This window comes from Ostrinia nubilalis, chromosome 2 (genome assembly GCF_963855985.1).
Source record: "Ostrinia nubilalis chromosome 2, ilOstNubi1.1, whole genome shotgun sequence".
Lineage (NCBI taxonomy): Eukaryota > Metazoa > Arthropoda > Insecta > Lepidoptera > Crambidae > Ostrinia > Ostrinia nubilalis.
Window position 1 is genome coordinate 13635398 of NC_087089.1, and position 14839 is coordinate 13650236.

A 14839-nucleotide genomic window follows, 5' to 3' on the forward strand; every position below is an offset into this window, starting at 1 on the left:
AGTCGAATAAAAAAACCCGACTTCAAATCTTTCAAAGCTTTATTTCGAACCGTTTTCGAACTACGAACCGATACGTATGTGTAAGCTGGTGACACGTAACACACGGTGGATTATTAAAACCGTATAAGTTAGAGTTGCGTTTTAAAGATCAAATAATTCGTTATAATTAAAGTACACACGAGACATAATTTCAAATCTCTAGGCCTCTTAGTTTCAGAATTAAAAGCCAAAAACTATTTTCCCGCCAAATAATTCAAATAATATGGGTCGACTGCGACGTTGCCGTTCCGTGCGTCCACTAGAGCAGTCGAATTTGAACCTAAAAACTAGTACTGTTTGAATCATTTTTATTTGTAGTTTAAATCATTTAATTTCGATTATAAGAATTTTAGACTAGGAGCCGGCTGATTTCTGTATTGAGTACCTAATAACCTATAAAATATTTTGATAATAAGTTTTTATTTTGATCACAATGTTTTATTTAATCGAGGCAAAAACATTGCATCTATACTAATATTATAAATGTGAAAGTAACTTTGTCTTGCTTTCACGCCTAAACCACTGAACCGATTTTGATGAAATTTGGCATAGAGATGGTTGAGTCCCGGGAAAGGACGTAGGATAGATTTTATCCTCAGATCATAGAAAGAGAATAGATATGAAGTCGCGCGTAACTACAACGAGAACCAGTGTCCCCACATTTCCCCCACCACAGCTCCCACACACACATTCAACTGTGTAAAAACAAAGCGACTGAGAGTCTACGACAACATGTGCAACCGGCTTAAAAGTGCTGTGATTGGCCAGAAGGCGTGCCTTATGGCCAATCAATGGCCGCGTGACGTGACGCACACTTTGAAAAAAGCAATTAGAGAGAAGAAAGATAAAATGGAGTCGATAAGATATCGATACTTTAAATCCTGGGGGAAAGGCTCGACATAGGTTTAAAAAATGCTTGTATGAAAACCTTTTTATTATTATACGTTATTATTATGTTCTTTAACGATTTTTGCATAAAGGAGTCAGTTCCATTTTGTATGGACGAATAACTCAGAATCAATTATTGGGACTAAATGAAGTTACCTTATATTAATTTACCCCAACCAAAGCTCAATGTCGTTATCGATGGAGTATAGAAGTTATAGACTGACAAAGTTTGTATGAAAAGTCATGGGCTTAACCCATGACTTTTAGGTACTTGCGATTTTTACCAGTATTTACAATATTGGTAATATAATTATTATTTACTTTAATAATAATAACAGGATCACTGTAATTATTATTAACTACTATCGCGCATTAACTTTTTAATTATGGCGAAATTCGTACCGCCTATGTTTATCAAAAATAATGCCTATATTAGGCTTTCAACTAGCTCTTATAGTAATTACATAGTTGACAGTTACTAATCCCTTCTACTATTGTTATTGTTTTTGTAAAAACTTAAAAATCGCAAGCAACTCATGATTTTTTCATTCAAAATTAGAAAATAGAAAATAATAATTTACTTCTATTTATCGATAATAGGAAACCGTATTAGAACACGAGCCCTGCACTATGTTACGACCGGCACATGCGGCCGTACTGTGTATTTTCACGCGTCAGTGGATATCGGAAGAAATAAAATACATTGCGCAGTAGTTACGCATGACATAAAGTGGTTGCTAACTAAATCGTCAATGTACAACGTGTTTGAATTTTTATCACCACTAATTTCGATATCGCAGTAAATGTCACGGCACTGAATTCGTTCGTGAAAATGTTTAGTTTTTTTTATTTATAAGCAAAATACCAATGGATTTGCAATACTTACATGTGGTAAATGACTTCATTGTTCCTGTAGTTCTTCGTTTCACTTATGTTATTGCACGTTACGACGCATTATCCAACAATATCGGAGAACATTTCCTCAGTACGACTGAATCGCGACTAACCTGGCGTCGTGGGCGATGTTCGTTTCTGGGCATATCGCGGAGACACGCGCCACGCCCCCGTTTCACATCTATTCCCTTCTATGATCTGAGATTTTATCCCAGTTTTTGAAATATGATAAAAATTTTCATCAAAATCAAAATCAAAATCAAATTTTTCTTTATTTGTTTAGACTAATTAAATTAGTGCTTGCAAATCGTCAAATGCTCTTAAGGAGCCTATACATGTCTCATTCTTTTTTTGCCCTACCAGCGCTTCGAGACAAACATTTGGCAAGTGCTGAGAAGAAGCGCCGCAACAAACTCAGTCACCACTGTCTGCCGGTTTAAAAATAATCATCATTATCATATCATCTGAAAATTATAAATAACTTGAAAAAATCGAGTATTCGGGTAGCCCTCCCTAGTGATACTCTACCTCTGGGCTTCGGCTTGACAGTACTTTTTGGGAAACCTTGTACAGGTGAACAATGGTGGCGCCCCCTATCAATGTGTTTGGTGGGACAGTTCAGTTTAGTGGGTCTTTTATAGCTGAGACGGTTCATTGTTCAATACAATCAATTCTTTCCTCTCTATTATTTTAGGTGCCTTATGTACGTATAGATTACGCACATTCTTTTTATATGAACGTAAGGGTGGGATTTAGGGGGTCACAAAACCGGTTTTACCGAAACCGAAAAAAAAAACTGTATTCAGACATGGCAAAACCAGGTTATTCTTGGAAATATAATAGCTAGAATGAAATACTAAAATAACAATCAAAAACGTTTTTATTCAGCTCGATTATTATCACAGATCAATTAACATTTTTAATAATTAAGGTAGATACACTTTACTAGAAATCCGATGATCTACGTTCTTGTCGGGTATCACTAATGAAATAAAATTCCTACTTCATAAAACTAATTAATCAGGTAAATTATTTATCACAGATCGATCAACTTTTAATAACCTAGGTAGGGTAAGGTGGGGCACAATGTTACAAGGGGTACAATGTTACAATGCATATTTCTCCGTCCCTTTCTATTAGTTGTATGATGTTGGTATACACGTTTGTCAAGCTCATAAGAGCTGCTGAACTGAGCCGCTGAACATCATACAACTAATAGAAAGGGACGGAGAAATATGCATTGTAACATTGTACCCCGTGTAACATTGTGCCCCACCTTACCCTATACTTTACTGAGTAGTAGAATACTGGTGATCCACGGTCGGGTCGGGGAGGTTTCCGGCTTTTTTTTTTTTTGAAGGCACGCGCGCTGGTAGCTGGAGGAGCTTTTCCAGCTTCACCGGGCAGAGTGGCGAGTACAGAAGGTGCTCTAGCCGTTTGGCGATCGTCGGTGCGCGTGCCGACGAGGCCGAGTGTGGACTATTAATATTTTTTTACTAAATAACCTGTAAAAGTTAATTCTACAAATTCCGAAAAATCACCTAAAAGTAACCTTTTCATTAGTGTAACCTAAAAGTAACCAAAGCAGTTCAAAAATCAGCTAAAAGGTTACAAAAGTAACCTTCTGGCAACACTGACTGTTTCTCAATATTGCAGCATGAAGCTAAAGATAAAAATGGAGGGCAAACTTGGAACAAAAACTTGAGTCAAATACCTACTTATATCTATCTCGCTCTCTGAGGCCCTACCTCTCTTTTTAGTGTGAACTGTAGTATTACTATCTTCTTATTTAAATCTCCTTGTAAATTCTTCGAAATAACCAATTCACTAACCAAATCAGAAGTTAAACAAATAAATAATTAATATTTGAAACTAAGATTACCTAGTTAAATAAAAAATCACAAAATTGTCGGCCATTTAGGCTTAATGTGTTGGCGAATCAGGGAATTACAATCCCAATTCCTGGGAAATCGGTACCATGTGGCAACATCGGCCCAATCCGACCCATCATGGCGGTTGTTTACTATCTTGTTTATTATGCAGTTAATTTCGTTTGAGATTGTTTACAGGAAATAATCATTGTTTTATCACAAGAAATGGTGCAAAATTTTGTAGTGCGTGGTTGCGGTAGTACGTGGTGTCCTGGAAGTGACATAAGATTCCACGCGTGTTCAAAGTGTTTATTTCGTGATTTCCGACATTGGATCATTGTAAACATTTTTCACATTTTTTACAGTAATTTCTTCCCAAAACGTTTTACCAGTATTTACACTTATCATTTTTAATGATACCTATGTCAAGAAATAAAGATTTTACATTGAGTTTCATTGAATTTGAGCAAATTTATGTTATTTGTTTATTTAGAAAGAGAGAGTCTGCCCACAGAGAGCGAGATAGTGATACATAGTTTGTGCTTCAAGTAGGTATTTGGAGTGTGGCCTCCATTTTTATCTGTAGCTTCATGTATTTGCAGTCAACTGTCATCTTTTTTTTTAATACAAGTTTTACGGCTATGGATATAGATCCTTACGGCCAATTCTGTGCAAATGCTGTACAAAATGCTGTGTTTCGTCTATTTTGTGATGTCTTAGTAGTGATTGTGATTTGTGATGTTAATGTTGTTAATTTTTTTTTTTCAACAAAAGAAGAAGAATTCAATGAGGGCTTTCGCGATTGGAAAATCCGCCAGATGGCAATACGTAGACGCGAGGTCCAAATGCTGCGTGATTGGTGGATTTTGACATATCTGTCAATGTCATGCAAAATCTGTTTGTAACCATAGAGCAAAATACAGGGTGGAAACGATAAGTGATCTCACTCGATTATTTCTAAACTATACAAGATATCAATAAACTAGTTACTGATCCTGAAAGTGCTTCATGAGCTCTATCAAAGCAATAAATACATTCTATTCTATTATATTATATTCTATTAATAAAAGGTTACAGAATAAACTGGATCTATCCGAAACTTCAATGTTTCCAGCTTCCATACATTTGGTAAAGTCACATTATTTTAAAAACTACATATGATATCGTAAAACTGATTACTGATTCTAAAAGTGCTTCACAAGCTCTATCCAATGGTATCAATAATAGGTTACAGAATAAACTGGATCTAACCAAAAATTCAATGTTTCCTTCTTCCATACATTTAGTACTACCACAGTCATGACACTCATCTCTTGACAATGCAAAGCCTAAAACCAATGTTTTTTATTAATAATTTAAAATGAGAATACAATTTACGAGTTTATTTTAAGTATTTATTATTAAATTAAAAAAATTACACTTCTAATATTGTGTGTCTGGCATACATTTAGTATGGAAGCTGGAAACATTGAATTTTCAGATAGATCCAGTTTATTCTGTAACTTATTATTGGTACCGTTTGAAAGAGCTCATTAAGCACTTTCAGGATCAGTAACCAGTTTTTTAATATCTTGTATAGTTAAGAAATAATCGATTGAGATCACTTAACGTTTCCACCCTGTATAGTTGTTGCCCATTTTTGCCACTTGACGTGGCAGAATCGTGGGACTTCACGGTATTTAAATAAAAATTAAAGTGGTTGCGTTTAGAAACGCCACAAATATTTGAGTCTTTGGAAACAAGTTCGTTATTATACTTGTATATTAAAATATAATTTTGTTTTACCTAGCTTTTTCTTATTAATAAAATATAGGTTATTAAGTACCTACTCAATACAGAAATCAGCCGGCTCCTAGTCTAAAATTCTTATAATCGAAATTAAATGATTTAAACTACAAATAATAATGATTCAAACAGTACTAGTTTTTAGGTTCAAATTCGACTGCTCTAGTGGACGCACGGAACGGCAACGTCGCAGTCGACCCATATTATTTGAATTATTTGGCGGGAAAATAGTTTTTGGCTTTTAATTCTGAAACTAAGAGGCCTAGAGATTTGAAATTATGTCTCGTGTGTACTTTAATTATAACGAATTATTTGATCTTTAAAACGCAACTCTAACTTATACGGTTTTAATAATCCACCGTGTGTTACGTGTCACCAGCTTACACATACGTATCGGTTCGTAGTTCGAAAACGGTTCGAAATAAAGCTTTGAAAGATTTGAAGTCGGGTTTTTTTATTCGACTTTAATTTATGAGATATAAAACATTGATGTAGCTTAAATATTTACGAAGATACAGATGTGTAAGCTGGAGACACGGTACTCCAGCTCGCACATAGTTTTTTGATCGTGGTTTTAACAGTATTTGAGCTAAAGTCTTGAAAAGTGGAAAGCCTACTATTTGGATTCGACTGTAATTTTTGAGGTATAATACATTATCGTAGCATAAATATTTACGAAGATACAGATGTGTCAGCTGGAGACACGTGTCCTCAGCTTACACATAGAAAACAACTCATAGTTATGAAGTTCTAATGGCTCTAATTGAATGACTGAGAGGTTTGATGACTCTAATTAGGCTTTTATTGATGGTATACTTGGAATTGCTCTAGGGCCAATGAGGAAGTTGGAGACATTCTCATCAATAGGCTTGCGGTTGATTATCACTTAAGATTGATGTCAAATCATCTGACCTTCAAGAGTGGCGATTGCGTTTCTAGATTTTACATAGTCGTTAAAAAGTTGTAGCGGGTTTTTCAGTACTTACCTAGTACTCGTATGTTAAAAATTACCTAGGTACTTAAGAGGTACTTACTATGGTTCTGCTTTCCTACGGCGACATTTCCTTTAAAAAGGTGCAAAGAGTAAATGCAAAGGTAATACTTAAACAGAGTATTAGGTATTAGTTTGACCGTAAAATACCTTACCCCCTTAATACAAAAAGTTAGACTCTGGTTGAACTCTGGTTTAAATTGACATTTAGTATGGAAATCTCATTTTAAACCAGTGTTCGTCCCGGTTTAACTTTGTTGTAATATGGAGGCTAGAGTTTATTTAGCAACTTCAATAAATTTTGTGGGTAAGTTTTAGGGCCACAGGATACATACACAAGACTTCATCGACCCAAAATATAGGAAAAATGATGAATTTTAGAATTGTTAATTAATGTTCGTTGGTGGAGACTGGATACTTTATTTATTCAAACTGAAGCATTATCATGTCTTAATTCAGGTGTTTTATAAATAAACAATTGTTTCTATACCGAAAGTGAAACCTTGGCACCATTCAGCTAATCACCTGTCCGAGTTTATTTCGGCAAATCACCTCTCGCATTTCCGATGTATTTTTAAACGAAGTACCGATTTCAGTGCTAAGAAAAATAAATAAAATATTCATTCGAAAAGCTATAAAAGTACCTACTTAGAAATACATAAGTATTAAATGGGCAGGGCAGATCGTACGCAACTAACGGCCGATGGGGCAGCAAGGTTCTGGAGTGGAGGCCACGTACCGGAAAGTGCAGTGTGGGACGTCCACCCACAAGGTGGACCCACGACCTCATAAATGTAGCAGGAAGGCGCTGGATGCATGCCGCTACCAATCGGTAATTTAGAAATCATAGGGGAGGCCTATGTTCAGCAGTGGACGTCCTGTGGCTGAAATGATGATAATGATGAAGTCTTATTCAGAAGGTTTTCTAACATAAGGGAATAAGGCCCGGTTTCAACCAAAGCGGAGCGCAGCGAAGAATAGAAGAGAGGTGTTGGGCGGAAAAATCGAAAAAAAAAAATAGTCCTCCACTCCTCTAATATTTGCTGTGCCATACCAGGGATGTTATGGATATGAAGTTTCGGTTTTGGTTACGGTTACGGATATGAAATCATTTCGGACTATCCAAAAGTTTCGGATAATTTCGTTTACGGACCCACATAGCCACTTTATGTAATACTATTATGACGGCACCTATGATAAAGGTAAAACAGGGAATGCCAGACAAGTAACAAATATTAAGATTTAGACTCCGCCTTTATCCGAAACTTTTGAATCGGTTAAGGATATTTTTTTATTTCGGATATCCAATAGTTTCGGTTACGGTTACGGATAATCCATTACATCCCTGGTCCATACTGTACCTATAAGTAATCTTAGAACATCCATAAACGTGTGGAGTGGAATATCAATAAAGAATTTGATTTTTTCTATAGAATTTGACAGCGGCAGTGGCGCAGCACGGAGCGGAGCCATGCGGAGAACAGAATTAAATAGAGATGTGGAAATAATCATAAAATCTGATTGGTTATTTAAAACACTTCTTCGCTCCACTCCGCTCTACTTTGGTGGAAACCGGGACTTAGTGGATGGTGAACCTATCTGTTCTTATCATCTAAGATTGGTTAACGAAGAATTTAGCCAATGTCGAATTAACGCTGAGATAATTTTGATGCATTTGCTCAAGAAGCGACGTGTCCCCGGTTTTATTACATATTACACTCCAAACCGCTGCAGAATTACGTTTGTCCTTGCATGTAAGTAGATCTGTAATTTTGTCTAGTCCAGTGGGAGACGAAGGCTAACTCAATCATATTCCTGTGTCCCATTGCAGGGATTTATCTTAAGCATTGTAGCGAACACGTCATGTAAAGTTTGCACTGTTTATGACGTTTACGTTGTAAAATACCCAAGTATAATCAGTCCAAACATAAAGCATTCATCCCTGAAAGGCACTTTATTCATCTTTACTTTTGTTGTCAATCATAAGACCATACGAGCGAATGTTTGATGGGCTAAATCCCCTAATCCGAGTGTCACTGCATTGCCGGAACATTCTCCTAATTGCTCTTTGAAATATTAATGACAAATGACGTTTTGATAGGCTACAGACCTCTGCAAACGGAACATTATGAACACGCTAATCCTCCGTAAGATCATAATAAAACGGAACTCTTTTGTACCGTTTTCACCTCGGCTCGGGACGTCAGACTGCCTTTATTAAAATCCTCCATCGCATTATAAATAAACGATTCCGCTTGAAGTCCGCCAGGCTTATGGCTTTAAGGTTGGTGCTAATTAAATGTAAGGATACTATTCGGGCTAATGAAGGGCTTTTGTCAGTCAGGGTTAAGCATTCCAAGAATATGATGTCAACGGCATCGGTCAGACGATTTAAGAATTTCGAGAGGACACCAGCGGGGTAACTCCGAAACACGTTATCTGAAGTTTCGAATGTTGCTATCCCTATCACGCAAAGCGAGATGCCAGCGCGAGCGCCGGTGACAGATAGACCCGAAACTATGTAAACAGCGTTTCGGAGTAGACCCGCTAGTCTTTTGCATATTGAGGTGAACCCACTACCTGCCCAGTAGCGCATAAAAGGTAGTATACTTATTTTAAGTAGCCCAATGGTGTCAATGTCGGACTGCCCATTCGAGGGTTAGTAGTTCGAACTCTGTGGTCTGCTGGACTATCGGTGTCCAATCCTAAGTCTTAACACCTGCATAATAATACAGGGTATTGATTTCAATCCTCGCCATATTTAGGGATTTGATTAAGTAGCTTATTCTGATCACGAATCAGTAAGAAAATTGACTTAAAAAAAATTAAAACGAACTTTAACTTTAGTTAGTCAAAGAAAAATACCTATTTACACTACCTATTTTACGTGGCTTCCTTCAGTAGTAGACTAAGAGCTAGTGAACGTCATTTTATAAAAGCTGAAAGTTTGTCAGTGTATCCTCCCAATATAGGATATAATGAAAAATGAAAATAAAAACTAGAGTTTTTATGTATAATATTTGGGCAATAATTAGAAGTATTTTCCCCAACAGCCAGACAGTTTTGACAGTTCCAACTCCTTGCCAGACAGTATTTTTAAGGTAGCTCCCAAAGCCACCATGACCCGAACTTCATAATTCACCAACATTATATCCTATATTGAGAGCATACGCTGACAAACTTTCAGCTTTTATAAAATGACGTAGGTCTGGCGTTCACCAGCTCTTAGTCTATAGGCTATCCGAAATGATAAGCAAGCGATCCGCGTAGCTCGATGATGCCGCAGTGTAAACTATTGCAGTCTTGCAAGATACAGTACAGTTGATGTCGCACGGAAAATATTCGCCAAAAATCTTTTGTTTGTAATTTTTTTTTGGTGGATAATGCGTATGGCGAGGATTGAAATCAACACCCTGTATTAAGCTTGTGGCCAAAGCGTGGGAGTACTTACGCACGTGAACTACTCTACGGCGACGCATGCTACTTGCGCCACAGGAGGGGGCTGTCAGGTTTTAAGTGGGTAGGCCCTGCCCTTCTGGCAGGGAGAGCCCCACATAATCCACCGGCCTCCCCGGACCGGTGTCCGGAATCCTTTAAAAAAAGCTATATCTGGTGGGCAGTAATTTGTATTTTTATGTGTTCTTGGAAGAATTAATTGAAATATATTCAGGCGCCAACCCTAAGTTCTGGTTCTCCAGCTCCAGAGCTGTATCAGGCCGTTGGAAACAATTACAGCGTCCGGACAGTAAGTAATGCGCGTTTCGCGCCATTAGCGCGCGTTCCCGCACTTTTTACGCAATCGCGCGAAAAACACAGGTAAAGTTAAGAAAATGAACGTGACATTTTATGTAATGGGCTTGGTTAATATATTGGTTGATGGAGCGTAGGAAAAGTAATCTTGAAACTACGTAATTTAATTATTAATTTTAACTACCATATAATACACGCAGAATACAGATTTTTATCAGCTGATAGTGTGAGGTGTTTGTTATGAAAAATTAGGGCCGATACCAAATCGGTGTCATGTGCGTTTATCATAGTGATTAACAGTCCGACTAAACTATCGGTTGACTAAAAGCCTGTGGTTTGCGGGACTTACGTCGACATCAAATAATACAAATAAGTAGTTTAGTAATAAGTAGAGCTCGTATGTTTTAAAGAAAGCTCTTGGTATATTCTTTTGAAGTGTTACTTAGTACCTAAGTATATGTTGTGTATGACAGCTTTCCAACAATACACCAATTAGTACCTACTGGCCACCAAGTTGGTTTTCAAAACCTACTTATTAACAAAAAGTATCACAGAAATGGTCATCTTCTTAATTACTACCTGCGAAACTTGAATCTGTCTATCAAGTATTTATCACGTGAAAATTCAGCGGAATTTAAAAGCACCACAAAAGCTGTTAATTAAAAATGTACAATACCATAGCGAGCCGAGCCTCCATGCACACGTATCTCAGTCGTATAGTAACGTAGCGTCACGAAAATCTGCTACGAGATGAGATTTCCCGCCAGTTTCCACTGAGATATCGAATGCTGCAGACGTAGCCGTCGCGTCATCTCGTTTCGCGCCAACAGTTTCGAATTACGAATGCGTCGAACACATTTGAATCGGTTCTTTTTTAAACTGTTTTGTTTCTAGCCAGTGTCCGATTGTGAAGCTGCAAGTTAAAAAAAGTTTTCGTTATTTGCACCTTAGAGGTGCTAGTTTAGTTTTTTGACTAAAGTTGATTTTGAAAAGTGCATTAAGTAATTGGAAAGTGCTGTTGGATGGTTGCTAAAGCAAAACAGTCGGTAAGTTATCTTTGGAATTAAAGTATTATTTATTTCGTATATAAAATTTCCTTTGATTATAAAAAGGTATTAAAATTAAGGCTGGTTTTCATTAAGCAACTTCGTTAGTGGAAATTCAAGCCCAAAATTTCTTCATAGTCATTTTATGCTATTTTTATATTGAAACTACATTACATATTTCAATATTTATAACAAGTGATTTATTTTTTAAGGAAAATCATAGTAAAGGCAGTATAATATTATATTAAGTGCTAATAATATCGTTCTAGTAAGTGCCCAAATTGCTTATTGCCAATACAAGACCATTGTAAGAGTCTTCACAGACAATGTTTTCGATAAAGTACGCAATCCAAAGCGAAAGTTTCAGGGAGTTGAGAGTAAAGTTGTATGTAGTTAACGACAACTTTTTCGGCATAAAGTAATTCAATTTATTCCTCTATTTTTCCGGACAACTTGGCTTTTTGTCAAAAACTACTTTTGTGCGGAAAATATTATAAATCATAGGTACTTTTAGGCGTAGTTATAGAAACTTGAATATTTAGGGTTTGATTATCAAATAACTATTAGTAAGTAAAAATGTAAGATTAAGAAAGTAAAATGTTATTTAATCGGCTATTGTTTTTGTTACCTAAAGTTAATTGAATTCAATCTGAAACAAGAGATTCTGATTTCAAACCTATTTAAAAAAATGAAAATATAATTTAAGAATAAAATTAAAGAAGTTATGGTGTTTCAATATTCATAATCCCAACGAAATGAAAATTAGTAACAAAAACTTTCATTATCTGTCTTTAACTAAGTAGGTGCGAGTAAGTACCATATTAAGCTCTAAGCTGTTTTTCAGAGCTTATTAATTTGTAATACTTACTATCTTTGGCAATTAAAAGACAATAATATCAATGTTTTGAAATGTGATTTCGTCTTAAATAAATATACTAGTCGCGTCAAATCCACTTCAATTTAAGTTTTTTTAACTTCTGCCACAGTACATTGATGAATTGAATCAATTGCAATATCAATATTTAGATAGTTATGCATGCGCTGACTCCATCATCATCATCATCATTTCAGCCATAGGACGTCCACTGCTGAACATAGGCCTCCCCCAATGCTTTCCATGCTGACTCCATACTTACAACTTAATGACAGTTTTCAAGTATTGAAATATTTATTTAACACTTTTGAGTTAGCATTACCTACCTTGGTTCAAATCCTGCGATGATTTATTCATTTTTATAGCACAAGGAATATCGCGTGTATAATACCTACTCGTATATGCAACATTCATTATAGCTTCATAGATTTCTGTTTTTCACGGATTTCGTTAATTTTCATGTGTCTCAATTTAACTACTAGTGCTTTTATTTTTTTTTCTTAAAAATACTTAAAGACAATAAATTACAGAATTACTGTTTTTTTTTCTTCGTTATTCGAGTTATTTCTTTTCATTATTTTCCTGAAAATAGGAGTACAACATACATCCATAGGGGAATAGTCCAATAGAATGGTTCGTTACCACGCGGCAGCCCTGAACATGGAATCAGAGTTATAGCATCCTTGTTGATAAGATAAGTTAGCCAGACTAATATTAATATGTAAATGACCACGCTATAGTTACATGAATCATCATTACTAAGGCTGAGTTGCACCATCGAACTTTCATCATCATCTCAGCCATAGGACGTCCACTGCTGAACATAGACCTCCTCCAATGCTTACCATGTTACCCGGTTAGTAGCGGTCAGCGTCCAGCGCCTTCCTGCTACCTTTATGATGTTGTCGGTCCACCTTGTGGGTGGACGTCCCTCGCTGCGTTTTCCGGTACGCGGCCTCCACTCCAGAACCTTGCTGCCCCATCGGCCGTCAGTTCTGCGTACTATGTGCCCTGCCCATTGCCACTTCAGCTTGCTAATCCGTCGGGATTTTTACCGAACCGAACTTTAACCGTGACTATTACAATAACCGGTGTACGAGCACGATCGTACATCCTGCTGCACCGTCAGCATCGACCGCCAGGCGACCCATGAACCCTGAACGTGCACCGTCGGCACTCTACACCGACGGCACACTAGCAAATACGTTTCTTGGCATCGGGAAGGGGTGCCTTACAACCACTCCAAATCCCGACTGCTCAAACATTACTTACAACATTTAGCATTATCAAAATATCGACCATACACTGGTCTTCCCATATCAATCGGGAATATCAATTTATTTCAGTAACATTATTATTTGTTACGTAATATCATTCATTCATAACACTTCGCAAGCAATGTAGCAAAACTGACCAACTCGTGAATTAACATTTTCACTGAGCGCGGTCTTAACATCATCATTATCAAATCATCAAATGGTAGAAATCAAGTAAGCTATCAACTTTATCATTATCAAGGTTATGTAGCAATCAAGAGTCTACATAACTTATTATCAAACAAGTAGCAATCAAGACGCTACAAAACAAGCAAACAAGATCAACAAGGTGGCAATCAAGACGTCACTGATCTTAACATTATCATTTTATCAAGTTGTAGTACCTAAGCAAGAGGCTACAACTAAACATTGTGACCCGTACGGTGCTACCCACAAACAAACATATAACATTAACATTGTGGCCCGTACGGTATCACTAAACATTATCATTTATCATTAACATTGTGGCTTGTGCATTGCCACAAAAACATCATTTTTACATTATCATACTTTGCTACATTGCAAGCGCATTTCTTAGCATCAGCGATTCTCGCACAGTTTCAACATTCTGCAAACGTGAGCATTTTGCAGTCAATGACATTATCAAGTAACAAACATTTTATTACGTTTCAAAGTAGGTCAACATAATCATAGGCAGTGTAGTTACCAAAATTGGGTGGGGGAAATTATAACATCATAACATCTTAAAATCATAACATAACATCAGGCAGCGTATATTCAACTCAACTCCGCTAGCCTTATCAAAAACATTTATCAGTTCTGTTGTCCTCAAATATCAAATTATTAATACCTTCTACACCAACACCTATCCTATCCTATCATCAAGCAACGACAACTACAATTATCAAGTAACATCGACTACCATCAACTACCAACCATCATCATCGATAACCAAGGGGACTGCAGCCTGGACACCAAGCAGCCAGGACACTGCACCCTGGACAACAAGCAGCCAGGAGACTGCAGCCTGGACACACAGCAGCCAGGTCATGCAGCCCCACAACAGCAGCGCTACAGTCGGAGCATCAACATCTCCACTGCAGCACTGGCACGCATCATCAGAACAGCAGCAATCTGACAGCAGCGGATCAGTTACCGCCCTCCCGGAAGTGGGTCTCACCGGTAACCGAGAAGTCGCATATGCTGTTCAGTTCGACACAAGCCAAGAAGGCAAACTATCAAGAGGACGATAGCCAGAACATCAAGAAGCCTGGACAACCAAGGGGACTGCAGCCAGGTCATGCAGCGCCACAACAGCAGCCAGGCCATACCAGCGGCCTTGGCCACACCAGCGCCAGGCCACACTAGCAGCCTTGGTCACACAACAGCAGCCAGGCCATACCAGCAGCCTTGGCCACACGTCA

The 14839-nt window shown here is 37.3% G+C and overlaps 1 protein-coding gene across 1 annotated transcript in view; it reads left to right on the forward strand.

Moving 5' to 3' along the window:
• The first annotated feature begins 11003 nt into the window (after positions 1-11003).
• The window catches only part of LOC135084517 (D(2)-like dopamine receptor), a 163015-nt gene continuing 159179 nt past the window's right edge, over positions 11004-14839 (forward strand). Inside the window, exon 1 of the mRNA XM_063979292.1 lies at positions 11004-11264. The gene's annotated coding sequence lies outside the window, so the exon portion shown is untranslated. The remainder of the gene's footprint in view (positions 11265-14839) is intronic.